The sequence below is a fragment of the Epinephelus fuscoguttatus genome, linkage group LG1 (genome assembly GCF_011397635.1).
Source record: "Epinephelus fuscoguttatus linkage group LG1, E.fuscoguttatus.final_Chr_v1".
Classification (NCBI taxonomy): domain Eukaryota; kingdom Metazoa; phylum Chordata; class Actinopteri; order Perciformes; family Serranidae; genus Epinephelus; species Epinephelus fuscoguttatus.
This window is the reverse complement of record NC_064752.1, coordinates 50,716,612-50,731,269: the sequence shown is the minus strand read 5'-3', so window position 1 is coordinate 50,731,269 and position 14,658 is coordinate 50,716,612. Positions and strand designations below refer to the sequence as shown.

The 14,658-nt window shown below is 39.7% G+C and overlaps 1 protein-coding gene and 1 long non-coding RNA gene across 2 annotated transcripts in view; both read left to right on the top strand.

Annotated features, from left to right (window-relative positions):
• Positions 1–14,658, top strand: part of LOC125883905 (IQ motif and SEC7 domain-containing protein 1-like) — a 600,950-nt gene that overhangs the window by 335,232 nt on the left and 251,060 nt on the right. The window lies entirely within an intron of this gene.
• On the top strand, positions 8,988–12,574 carry LOC125886143 (uncharacterized). The gene is made up of 10 exons (XR_007448996.1): positions 8,988–9,033; positions 9,180–9,203; positions 9,299–9,508; positions 9,592–9,683; positions 9,818–9,922; positions 10,053–10,167; positions 10,273–10,343; positions 10,440–10,604; positions 11,596–11,839; positions 12,503–12,574. It is a non-coding gene; the product is annotated as an uncharacterized LOC125886143 (long non-coding RNA).

Here is a 14,658-nt window from a genome sequence, read left to right as displayed (position 1 = left end):
GATTGATCCATGTCTCTTCCACCATGGCTCCTGTCCGCCATTTCAGTCTAGCGCATCTTGTTTGAACTGCACTGCGCATGCACACATAACAGTAGCTCTGCGATTGGTTTAAAAGTGTGGAAAATGTAAGGAGCCATACGATTGGCTGAAAGCCAACACACCTGATTAACTGATGAATCTGTCAATCAGAATCATACATTGGATTGACAGATTTATCAGCCAATGGTGACGTTTGTTGACCTGCAGCATCAGGGTAGTCTCAAAATTCACCACACAGATTTATTCACAAATGTAGAGAGGTTCACAAATGAGAAGCAGTTTGTAAATGCACATTCAGCGATTTGCATGATCTGTGACTTTATATTAGTGTGCCTCAAAATAATATTTGTAAAGCAGAGCATGTACATTTCCGAATTTATGTTACAAGTTTGCGTAAAAATTATATTTGTGCACCAGAGCGTGTGCATTTGCGAAAGAGATCGTGTGCATTAGTGAGTCCAAAATACTACTGCGAACCAGAGCATGTGCATTTGTGAAAAACCCTGCATGAGTTCATTCATTATGAGACTGATCTGACCTCATAGGACTCTCACTCAGAACAGGAGGGAAGACATTTGGTCAGATACTGAATTGGTGACACTAATCTTGGGTGTCCACCTTGAACCTGTGCTGATAGTATAGATCCTCTGTGCTGCCGCAGGGACAATGTGTGTGAAGCATCCATATTTCCACAGACAGGGGTAGCTGTAGAAAATGTTCACATTGTTTGAGTAAAAAAACATATGCATTTTAACATCAGTTTGGACCACTCTAGCTAGTAGCTATTTTATAGTAGGCTGTACATAATCCTATACAGTGAGGTGATTTTCTATGGCAGGCTACTTTGTACTAGTAGGTTTCGTACAACAATAATGGTCTTTTGAGAGAGAGAGGAGGGAGAGAGATTTACTATTGTAAGGACTTTAGAAACCCATTTTCACTAAGACATATTGAGGTGAGACGTAAAGAGACTCCTTTAACCAGTTTTACCAAATATATACCAAAATGACACCTACAAACACAGGTACACTACCCAAGCTGGGGTCCGTTTCACAAAGCAGGTTTAGTGAAAACTCAGAGTCTGTTAACCCTGAAATGAGGGAAACTCTGAGTTTTCTGTTTCAAAAAGGGAGGTAGCGCAAACCAGAGAAAGAGGGGTAACTCTAGCCTGTTTCAGAGAGAGAGGTAACTTAAGCGCTCGGTCAGTTACCGTAGTAACAGACTCTATGAACCTAACCTGGTCGGGACCAGGTATTTCTTAATGAACCTCAAGTGTCTCTGTCTCCGCCCTCTTTTAGAGCCACACACTCCATTTGATTTCCTCATTCATTCAGTCAGCAGGCGAGTTTTGGCGTAGCCGTTCTGCTGTCTGTCATTTTAAAAAAAAATCATTTAAAAAATCAGAGTCAGTATATTAGAAGTCCATTAGGCACAGTAGGTGGCGACTTTTTTCACTAACATGGCATGTCCTTTTGATAACGATCCCGTGGATGAAGGTGCAGCATTACTGCGCAGAGAATTAAATATTCGTCAGGAGATGGTTATCATATCGCGCATAGATGTTTTAGCATTTCCACACAATTATCTTTTTGAGCGGTACCGTTTCATGTCACAGTCCATCATCTACCTAATCCGTCCTTATTTGCAACATTACCAATCGTAGTCATGCTCTCACATCCCAGCAGATATTGTGTGTTGTGCTCATAGACTGTATAAAAATGTGCTGTGTTTCTTTGCAAATGGAAGTTTTTTGTACAATGTCGGAGACGCTGAGCACTTGAGTAAGGCAACTGTATGCAGGGCGGTCAGAAAAGTGTGCTCGTTTTACGGGCATCTGCCTTCTTTCTGTTGGCTGAGTAGAAGTCTGTGTTAGTTTAAATGGGCTTAATTATTTAACAGAACACGATATAGATGAGAAGACATTTATGTGTGTGACAACAGCATTATGTTGGGGATAAAACAACTGCATAGTCAAACAGCCACTTAATATTTACTTTACAATGTAAAACATGATCAAAATGAAGTAACCACATGAGATTATGCCGAGGTCTTACCTGTTTGAACAATGTTTTTATATTTCATCCTAATCTGCTGCCAAGTGCGCTTCTCCCCCGCGGGATTGCAGCTAAATGAAATAAATTAATAGGCTACCATTCAAGCAGTTTTCCCCTGTAATATTATTGTGATTGCAAAGGACTACATTTAAACTTATGCATTCTCCCACGCCGTCTCCCTCTCTTTCGCAAGTTAACAGCAGCTCAGATCAGAGACCAGATGAATGCCACACAGAGTTCTAGCAGCAGACCCATCTCTAGAACAACTGTTAAGAGGAGACTGCGCGAATCAGGCCTTCATGGTCAAATAGCTGCTAGGAAACCACTGCTAAGGAGAGGCAACAAGCAGAAGAGATTTGTTTGGGCCAAGAAACACAAGGAATGGACATTAGACCAGTGGAAATCTGTGCTTTGGTCTGATGAGTCCAAATTTGAGATCTTTGGTTCCAACCTCCGTGTCTTTGTGAGATGCAGAAAAGGTGAACGGATGGATTCCACATGCCTGGTTCCCACTGTGAAGCATGGAGGAGGAGGTGTGATGGTGTGGGGGTGTTTTGCTGGTGCCACTGTTGGGGATTTATTCAAAACTGAAGGCACACTGAACCAGCATGGCTACCACAGCATCCTGCAGCGACATGCCATCCCATCCGGTTTGCGTTTAGTTGGAGGATCATTTATTTTTCAACAGGACAATGACCCCAAACACACCTCCAGGCTGTGTAAGGGCTATTTGACCAAGAAGGAGAGTGATGGAGTGCTGCGGCAGATGACCTGGCCTCCACAGTCACCGGACCTGAACCCAATGGAGATGGTTTGGGGTGAGCTGGACCGCAGAGTGAAGGCAAAGGGGCCAACAAGTGTACTATATATATATATATATATATATATATATATAGTTATAATCAGTTTCATATGTATTATGGCATGCTGTTCAGGGAATTATTATATATATATATATATATATATAGTAATATGAAGTTTGAATATATGGAATGAATGAAAGGCTGAATATATTGAATGAAAGTCTGAATATATGGAATGAACCTTGAATATATGGGATGAATGTCATCAAGGCACTTGCGCCATCTTGTGTTTCCTCTGTATGCTTGTAGTGGATGCTGCAGCAAGAACACAGTGAATATGAGTGAGTCGGCGAGAGACATAGTGGCGGCAATTTTCAGCAATGAAGACATAGTAATTTCCACATTGGCAAATGCACGTGGTAATGTTAACCATACCCAATACCGCAGTACGGTATGGGGTGCCGTTTGTAAAGTGGCTCGCACTGAAATTAACAGCAACATTTTGTCACATTTAGGTTCAAACAATGTCTAAAAAAGTGGTGTGAATTTTTTAAAGTCACTTTTTACCACATTTACAGCAATATTTGAAATATGTTAAATATAATGTCACAGTTAAATCTAAACATTAAATATTAAATCTAAATGTGCTTGGTGAAACTAAATATTTAGCAAAATATAAATATGCAAATGCATACGAGTTGTCGTTGTTGACTGTGTTGATTGCATCAAATAACGAATTAAAACCAAATTAATCGGAGAAAATGAACACTTGAACATACATCAGCGTGATAAGAACTACCTAAAATGATAGAAACCACGTATGTATGTATGTGCTCTATGGTCGATACTGTCCCTGTCGCCAGCGGTCGCCAAAGTTTGTTTTCTAACTCGCGTAACATATGTTCCTTCTGTTAGCATGTAAGCTATATGAAACTAGCTAACATTAGCGTAAATGCTAACATAAGGAGCACATCCTATGGTGTGCTGTGGTGACTCTATGGTGGATACTGTCGCCAGGGATGCATTGCTAAAATTCTGAATTGCAGCCAAAACGGCCCTTCCAGTGTTTTCAGCTAAATCGTTGGACATGTTGGCATGTTGGCAAGCAGGATGGGACACTAAAAACTCAAGTACACGTCAAATAAAATTTCCCCAAACATGGTTTCTGTCATTTTATTTAATTCTCATCACGCTGATGTGTGCTCAAGTGTTCATTTTCTCAGATTAGTGTGGTTTACTCAGGCTTTTATTTTGGTACTTCCGGCGACCAGCAGTGTGCCACTTTACAAACTGCACCTCATACCCTTGTTGGGATTCACAGTACCACAGATGATTTGTCATTTGTTAAAATCTAAACTGGACATGTGAAGGCTTTTCTTCTCTGCATGCTCTTTGTTCTTCAAACAAAGACAGCTGTTTCACACTCATCTCCGTAGGGGGTCACCTCACACCTCTCAGTGAGACACAAGTCTCAAAACTTGATTGGACAGGACTTTTACAGTGACATGTGACTCTGTCATGTCACAGGCATCTGTATAAGGTCTGCTCCCTTCAGACAATATTCTCTCTTACTCGGGAGCTGCCAAGCCACCCACACCTCTTCCCTGCTGGGCCTGGACCAGCCCAGATGCCCAGACCCTTGCTCCATTACCGCAAACCACGAAAGGGAGGGCAATTGATCACAGACTCTCAAACCTGAACCAGAAAGTTAGAGGTGCAAGCACAAGGTTTGCAACTAGCTTTCTAGCAACAAGGAGAACCAAGTGAGTTAGCACCTAGAGTCTAACTCTGTAAAGACCTCAAACGTCCAGCTTCCTCAGAGTTCCACCTTTGGAACAAAGGACACACCAAAGACTGCATCTGGAACCACACTTCTTTCCAGCCTTCTTCCGCTGGCTAACAAAGCAGCACACCATCAAGTGACTCTTTCTTCCATCCACTGAAGGATCGGTAACGTAACAACTGGGCATAGCTTTATCACAGCTTTACAGGCTAAGCAAGACTGTTTAACTTGTTGTATGTGATTTAATGCTGTCATTGTGTTATTGTTGTGATTGTTTGCAGTCAGGTCATTGGTTAGTTTGCTTTGCCAAAGCTAAGTGTTTAGATTGCTAATACTGTTCACAGACAGATTCTTGCACACATAGACTCATCAACAAATATGCTTTGATCACCACACCCGCCTTTGTCTTTCTCTCTCTCTCTCTCTCTCTCTCTCTCTCTCTCTCTCACTCACACACACACACACACACACACACACACACATACTCACCAAGATGTTATTAGTGTTAGTTAGGATTTGTGTGTTTTGGTTTTGATTTACCTACTTTATGAATAAATATAATTCTTTGGAATCATACCTGCTGTCTGTTTAATGTTGTACAAAGGTGAATGAATAGTCAACCTCTGCTGCGTCAAGAACTCCAAAATCCTTCAGGCTTTACTGTTAATTTTGGTTATTGTCATTAATTTATTCATTAATAAAAACTCCAAATTAATAGTTTAGCATATTTTATGAGACTGATACCTTTAACTGGCTATCATTTTCCCTTTACGGGAATGGTGCCCCACGAGGTGATTTAATGTTCATTAAAGCAACTGTGCGGAACTTTTTACCATTAATAAAACTGTCCCTAGTTCGTATCACCCCCCCTTGAAGATCCACATATTTATTTGAACCCAACAGCGACAAAAAAGCCTTTCTCTATATGGCTATTTAATGTAGCCCGGCTCGGGTCGGGCGGACAGCGGAAGTCAGCAAACCAGAATACGGCACCCGAGGCGGAAGTAAGTCTGCACGCCCGCAGTGGCCCGCAGCCATTAAACCACAGAAGAAGAAGGAGCTGTGTTTACTGTTTACAGAGAGTGTTCTCCGAGTAAGCGGTACGCAGCAGGCATTGCAGATCATTTAACAGGTTGGTTGTACTTTTTATGTCATGGCGGATGAAAGGAGCACCACCTAAAAGAAAAAGAACAGAAGAACAGAAGAAGGCTAAACGGAACAGTGATAGGGCTCGAGCCAAAACACGTGTAAACCTCGGTCGAGCATTCACCAAGTGGAGAGAGCTGAGAGAACTGAAAGGCTTTAAAACTGATGCCGAGTTGGCCCTTTTCCTAATCAACAGGTATGTAATTGTTGTTTTTATTTAGAGAATATACCGCAACTTGTTAGACGTTGTTTCACTTCAATATATGACGACATGGAAGTTATAAGCAAGCTAAATGTAACGTTAGCTGATGTGAGCCGCTTTTGTCTAGTAATGTTACAACAAACGCCACAAAATTATCTGTGACTGTGACCATGAACACAAATATACAGCAGGCAGTTGTCCTCAGTTTATAAGAAATGCAGAGCTACACCAGAACATTTATGAACAGGTCTTACTTTACTACTAATTTGTGTGTAATGTTAGCATGTTAGCATATTTCCACTAATAACTTGGACTGACCTAACGTTAGTAGCGTTAGCTTTGCAAACGAAGGCTGCAGGTAACAGCTTTGCTGTGTTAGGATTAGAGCAGAACAGAAACACAACAGGAGAATTTACTGAATAGTTTTGCTCTTATTCACGAAACTTTCGCTACTTGTCTGTGAAGGAGACTTGATAAAGTACTGTACTTGTATCTCAGTTAGTATTCAGTAACAGTCCTAAGCTGCTGTTTGTAGAGCTTTGATTGTAATGTGTGAATCAACATACGTATTTTATTTGTAAATTTGAGTCATTGATCAAATCATCACACAGTGACCAAACAGCATTGCAAACAACAATCCATAAGTTATATCTCATATATTGTTTACTGACTGTTTGGTTATTCTTCTCCAGAATATTATTCTCTCACTTTTAATTTTAGATCAAATTGATGAAATGTGGATACTGTCTTGCAGCTATGAAAAGGGCACAGTATTAGTACCAAGTAGTGAGGCAGCCTGTAGTGCACCTCAGGTCTTTACTGGCTTACAAACAGACTGGGACCATGCTGGGTATGTCTTTTTTTCATTAGAATATTCTATAATATTGTCTTTGTCTGACTGCCATTTATATGTCTGAGATAAGGTTTACTGACTGTTTGATTATTCTCCAGAATTTAATTCCTTTCATTGTTGAACTGTGGTCCCGCAGCTATACGAAAGGCCCAGTAGTATCGACGCCAAGCAAACCCTCAGTCTCTGGTGCACCTCAGCTCTTTTCTGGCTTTGGAACTGATTCAGATGCTGGGTATGTCATTTTGTATGTGGACATTTCATAATCTAAAAAAAAAAGGCATTTAGAATTTACAACCGCAGTGTGCATTTGACAGAGGAAACAATGCTATCCAAAACACTGTGTCTCACTCATTGTCTCACTCTTTGAGGCCCTTAAAGTCATTCTTTGCTTTTTATTCTGAAGTATGTATTTTATATACTTGAGGCAAAACTAAAACATGACTATCTTGAATGTTTTTTTGTTTGGGAGTTATATAACAAATATCATATGTTATATAACGGACTGTTATTGTCAGTAATTGCAAGGATGAGATTGTCTTTGTCTCCCCTACAGAGATGCAGATTTTCATATTGAAGGTGTTCAGCAGGTCGATGAACCACAGATCTTTGAGGCTTTAGAGGACAGGTATACAAATGTGTTCATGATGCTTCAGTAACTACTTTGTAAAACATGTCCATGTGACAACATCTTCCTTGATGGTTCTGATTATATTATGATTACAGCATGAGGTCCATGAGCATACAAGAAGATTCTCTGGACTTTGATGAGGTGCAGGCCAACGACCTGATGAACAGCACGTAAGTGCCTCTGTTAATACCACTTTTGGTTCTCCTTGTAATATCACCTTTATTATTTTTTTTTCTTCCAATGGCCATTTAGAATTGATTTGGAGGAAGACATGCCTGAGGCACCCATAGAGGAATGCGAGACATCTGATGATGAGTATGTTCCATCCATCTACATGAGGTAAAGAACAATTAAAATATTGTAGCCCTGAATGATAGTGTTATTTATGAAATCCTAAATTCATTCTCAAGTTGGTTTGTGTAGCTGTGCAGTCCTCTCTTTTTTAACTGTATTATCCCTCAGTGTTGCATTATCGTTCCTGCTGTAAAGGCATTTAGCTACTTGTTTTCTGTTTCTGAAATTACAAATATGTTATTGACTGTGTTAGTTGTATATATTTACAAATGCATTATTGTGCACTTTTTGTCAAACAGAACAGGTGGAGCACTGCCTCAGCCTCCTGATCTGGAAAAAACTCCCAGTCATTGGTGTGGATGAGGCTGTGCATGGTGTTCCACAACCACAACATCCAGAGGAGGACATTTATGAATTTCCAAACCCAGTCATGGTGCAAAATGAGGATGACCTTATTGGAAAGCAAGCGTGCATAGCTTATGAAGACAGTTTGAGGCAACTCGGCACTTTTCTCCAGCTTCCCATCAACAAATGCACCTATGCAAATCCACTTACAGGGACAGAGTGCAGCTGTTTTCCTCCGTGGTCAAATTAAAAAGAAGAGGGACTGCAATCATTATGGAGTGGGTAAGTTCAAATATTTCAGCAATTAAAATTGGACAGGTGCAATTAATTTCACAAAGCACTCTTCACTGTACCCAGTGGAGATCAGCTGAGCACACCTATTTTTCAAAACCCTGATATATGCTTTTATTCTGTACTGATGCCGAAGCTGTTATGTGTAAAGTTTAATGGAGCTAAACTTTGGTGTGGTTTGACAGTATGACTAGAAGTGTTACCAAAGTGTTACCAAACTTAAACTTTACAATGAACCGAAGCAATGTGTCTTATACAATTAGTAGATGAATTAATCATATTCCTCTGCCTTTGTTTCATACAAACAAGTTGTGCTCCACTGGCCATAGTCTCTGGAGGTGGAACTCCCGGCCATTGTTGAAGTTTGGGATGCAGTCCGGAGACTTTATGTTGTCCACCAACATCCTTCTATCTGGCAATAATTACACAAAGATTGCACTACTTCTCAAATTCATGAATATGGGAGTTTTTGCAAAGTCAACATTCTTCAGCATATAGGACGTCTACTGCGTGGATAGTATAAAGGACTTCTGGCAGCAAACTTGAAAAAACATCCTTGCACAGCTGAAAGAAAAGGATCATGTTGTCATACTTGGTTAGTTCTGTTTGCACTATTGGAAAGCAATGTTTGTAATTCATTGTAAATGACTTTACCATCTCACCACCAACTATTTCAAGTTCATCCACTTATCACTTTCTTGGTCAATCTTGCTAATCTTTTTACTTTTCTAACACTGTCAGGTGATGGCAGGATGGACTCACCAGGTATGCATGTACATTTTTAATCTTGTCCCAGCAAAGAAAAGTTGTTTGCTTTTATGCAAAACCCCATAACTGTATATTTTTCTTTATCTCTTAAGGGCATTGTGCGCAATACTGCACCTATACCACTATAGAGCAAGAGTCCAGAGATACTGTCCACATTGTAACCATAGACAAGAGACAGACGAATCGGAATTCAGTGATTATGGAGAAGGAAGGGTTCATCAAGACCATGGATGCTCTGCCGCAGAAAATTCCAGTGAAATAAGTGGTCACAGATGCCCACAGACAAATCACAGCATTACTAGGTTAATACATGTTCTCACTTGAGTAATCGATATCTACAATATTCAAATATTTACATCTGGACTCTATGCTTTGCCCTTTACAGATCCAACACGGGGAAAATACAGACAGTGGGGTCTTCATCACTCCCTGGACATTTGGCATGCAGCCAAGAACCTCGCAAAGAAACTGAAGGCTGTATGACTTTTTAAAATTAATCTTTCATAATCACAATGTCAAAGTGTGTCAGCTGACATATTGTAAATGCGGTTACTAGAATTCTGTCCTGATTTGTTTGTTCAAACAGTTGTTTCATTTGCTGTCTCTCTTAGGCTGGTTCAATCAAAAAGCAATCAGCAATACTGCAGTGGCTGAGACACATTGTCAACCATTTCTGGTATTGCTGCAAACAAGCCACAATGGAAGAGAAATTCAAAGTATGTGTTTACAGAACTATACTGGCTATTATCATATTATTGTTGTTATTGATTGTTCTTTATCTGACATGTTCCCCTTCTCAAATTGTTTGTAATTTTGTGGTATAATCTGTAATGCACTTCTTCCTAGATAATGTGGCATGGTGTTCTACACCATGTAAGGGGCAAGCACCAGTGGTCTTTTGCCAGCTGCGAACATGGTCCACTTGAGGATGCCAGCAGAGACAAGCCATGGATGGTGCAAGGTTCAGTACACCGATTGATTGCTATAAATTTTTATATCTCAGTAAATCCTTGAGTACTGGGTGGAGAACTGGTTCCCACTGCATTTAAAAATATGTGTTTCACAGGTTCTCCAGCACACCAGGCTTTGACAGCAGTTGTCATGGATCAAGAATGTGAAGACGTTTCTCAACTTTCGGTAAGATGGACACAATTTCAGAAAAACAAGAATTTTTTTTTTCATTTATTCCTGTCAATAATGCCAATGGTTGATTTACTATCTGTCTGTTTCTAGAACAACATTGGACCTCGAAAGTTTCCAGAACCACATACTCACGTATGCTGGAAAACGATTTGCATACAGCCCACCGGTGTATGAGGCACGCACTCTCCTTGCAGCTATTGACTACAACTACCACAACAACAGGCCTGCTGCACTGAATTCTGAGGGCAACAAATTGTGAGTATTTTTTTTAAAAATAGTTCATGTCAAACATCATAGACATTTTTTGTAAATTTCATGGATGCTTATTGAACCACACTATATAAAGCACAGTAAAGGACATCATTTAAAAAAAAGCCATTCAAATACACTTTACAGCTGTACTTTTTCTTTTAAAAACATTGTTCACGGGACATTCTTGCTACCTACAATGAGGGACAAGTTTATTCTGTTACGTGTCCCATGACTTTGTTGTGTAGTACTTGCCCAAACTTTTATGAGACCATAACACAACAGTATTGACCAAAAAATTCTATAAATGGAAAACTGAATTTGAATGCAGTTCTTTTTACATGTTTTGACTGCTGACATTGTGTAGTTTTCCTCAGAAGGTTCTCAGTTCATATGTAACTCCATCATAGGTATTCTGTTTATAATACCTGTATGTGTTAGTATGGCTGTTATAAAGGCCTACATCAGAGGAGGACACAGAGCAGTGAAAGGAATCAAACTTTGGTATCTGTCTCATGTAAGCCATGACACATGTACATAAATGCAGATGTTCAAAAAGCAGTCCTGTTCGACATAGATAAAAAATCAAATTATCTATGTAAAAAGATATTTTGAAATGTTGAACTCAGTCTAAGTCTGGTTTTCTAGTATGCAAGTACAATAATGTTATTATTATGAGTTCTTCCTCAATACTAAACAAAAACAGATAAAGGTGGTGCAGGTTTTCAAGGTGCAGCTCATTCCATGCTTACCACTATAATGGATCCTACACATCAAAAAAGAAGTCATGTCTAGAGTTTTGCTAGTTACTAATCTCTAAATGCATTGGCTTTCACTATAATATTAGACACATGTAAGACAGAAACACGACACATAAGACATAAATTATGTCTAACAGCTCTCTTCTTTACATATGTGAAATAAGAGGACATAAGCTTCGAAAAAATAATGAACAGAAACGTTGATTTGTAAAATGTCAATTCCTGTTTTTCCACAGGAACAAAAGGCACTACAATAAAAAAACAAAAACTTGGAGTGTTTACACTGTGAAGACTCCAAAGACATACAGCTACATACCAGAACTACAAAGGAGTATCCTCACACAACGCCTGACATCTGGGAAGGGACTCCCCAAAACAAGACCCTTGAGGCCAGATGACCCAAGGACACTTGGTCTACTAGCTGAAGTTCCACCACCATCAACAGCAGAAATCGTGCATGCACGGATCCAACGAGGAGAGGTATGTACACACAACCACATCTATATCTTACTCTCTTTTATGTGTGTTCATATTTTCCCTTTGTATTTATTAACTGAAGCATTTTCTCAAATTATGAACACTGACATTGAGACGTGTATTTCCTCTGATCAGTCTGAATATTATGTTTTAAAAGTGTGGCCACTGCGTTTTTTGTCACAGGAATGACACGCCAATTATAAAATATACTTTACATTAGAATAACAGCACATGCATAGGAACCAGAATGAACTAAAAAAGTGCAAACTAAAGTGACAATTTTGAAATGAGAATATGAATTGTAATGTGCTGCTTTCACGTTTATCACTACTGCCTCTGGATGCCTTACCCTAAAGACTTTTCCATGGATCTATGACCCTGCTGAACTCCAGATCCCAGATCACAGCACTGCTTTCTATACTCTTATACTTATAGTTACTATTATGAACTATTGTACATTCTAACAAATGTAATTATTCTGTTGATTGTGTGCAACATACTTTTTCTATACACATACAGACACAATAATAATCTAGATATGCTGATCTCTTCTGTACATAACAATGTACACAATGTAACATATTACATAATTAATGTTGGTGGAGCGCTCACTATTTTTTTTTTTTCGCTTAGTAAACGTTATCTTCTCTCTTCTCACTGTTACAGAACGTGCCTTTGTAAAATCTCAGGCCAGACACTGCCATCAACGTGAACACAGCAGGATGGAGAGCCTCTGCCCGATGTAAACATTACTTATACAGTAGTAATAATAATTATAGACAAAGCTGTAAAACAAAAGTGTTTATTTTTTTAACTCAAAAAAGAATAAATAAAGACAAAAAGTATCAAAGACTTTGTGTTTTATGTGGAACTTGAAAACTGTTGGACAAAATCAAAATACAAAAAGCAGCTAATGATAAATCTAAGCAAAATAAAAACATATAGACAGTAGGCCTATAAATAAATTGTTCTTGATCAGTGTAGCAGCACATGGTCATGTGGAAATGGTGTCCTCTTAGTATATTTACATGAGCCTTCGAGGTATGAAGCCTGTGTACTGTCCATGAGCATCAGGAAAAGTGTCACGGATTCTCCACACCACACAACTGGGAATAACAACCCGGTTCCCTTCACCCAGCCGCCCATACTGCCAAAGGACATACTGTCTGTAAGCTGTATGTCTGTACTGGTGTTGCTCGATGCCCGGCTCCTGGTCATCATTGACTGCAAAGATGTCATTCCAGGCAGCGCGGGCAAGTCGCAGCACACCCTCATCCAGAACATACAGATCCATGAATGCTGACCTGCTGACACAATTTTCAGGCCTCTGTCTGCAGCAATTTTTTTCTATGTCCGTTGGCATGTCTCTGCATTTAGTGCAAATGCACCAGTGTGGTTGTGCAGGTGGGGTTGCAGGCTCTGGGTCAGGCTCCAACAAGTCCAGGACATCAAACATTAGTCCTGGAAGCCTTAGTGTCACCTTCTCCAAGAGCTGATCCTTTTGCTCTGATGTGAGGGCTGATAATTTATCCTGCAAATAACAAATGGAAAACTGTCACTAACAAATTTTCTTGTTTCCAATGTGCACTTTATCTTATCGTCTTTATCACCTGGCTAAAAAATACAGGGAAAACAAATATAAATGAACAAACCCTTATTTCAGATGTTCTGGCCTCCTGGAGTTGGGTTATTCTTTCCAGGTCTTCTTAACTAATGTCTGATGTCCTTGCTCTGCCCCAGCCCCGGCCTCTTGGTCTGCCACCACGACCCCTAATACTACCCCTCCCCCTCCCTCTTCCACGTCCTCTGCTAACAGAAGGCCCAGGTTCAGGTGAACTAGAGGTAGAACTTTCCTCTAACTCAACACTGAGGTCCTGTAATGAGAAGCTCTGTAAAGGGAAGAGGGAAAACGAGTAATTAGCTAATTGAAAGAATGAAAAATAAAAATAATTTCTCTTTCCTAGCATTTCTTTTGCTTATGGTTATTTTTCGGCCTCTTACAACACAGTTATAAAGTAGGTGATTGTGAAAAGTCCATGGAGGCAAAAGTCACAATGACATAGGCCTAAGCCCCACTGTAATTAGCAAATCATTGTTTATGCTATTAGCAGTTATAATAAATAAATGAACAAATAAATTAGTCTTAGAGAAAAACGTACATAGGAGGATTGTGCAGTTTCACAACCTGAGTCAAGTAACGTTAGCTGGTTGACAACAGAAAGTCTGGGGACACTTTACCAATTCTCACACAGCAGTATGAACCATGGATGTAAGTTATAGGTATGAACTGGTTTACAAAATAGGCAGCACGTCGTGTCATTGTGGCTGTTGGCTCATAAATATAAATACATAACATTTACAGAAAACAGTGATAACTAGCTTGCTCGACACCGTCACGACAAACTGTTTCATAAGTTGAAGGCTTTACAGTTACATATAACGTTAGCCAACTAACGATATAAGAAAGTTTTCTGCCACAACAATTAGCCTAACGTCACATATTACACTAATAGGTGTACATACATACCTCGTCGCTCTGCATCCCGTAAAGTGCTGTTTTTCAAAAAGAAAATGCAGTTGGTTGAAGTGTGTAACCGAAGTGTTAATTCTCTCGCTCTCCAAAACAAATGCATGCGGTAGTTGCCGGTTGCAGTCGAGATTTTACGAGTGAAGCCGAATGTCTGCCGTAGCCGGAATTTTACGACACCAGGCTGTGGGTGTCATACTGCTTCGACCAAAGGGGGGTGCTATAATCAACGAAAACGAAAGGTTCCGCACAGCTGCTTTAAGTCACATTATTTAACATAATTATTAATTATTAT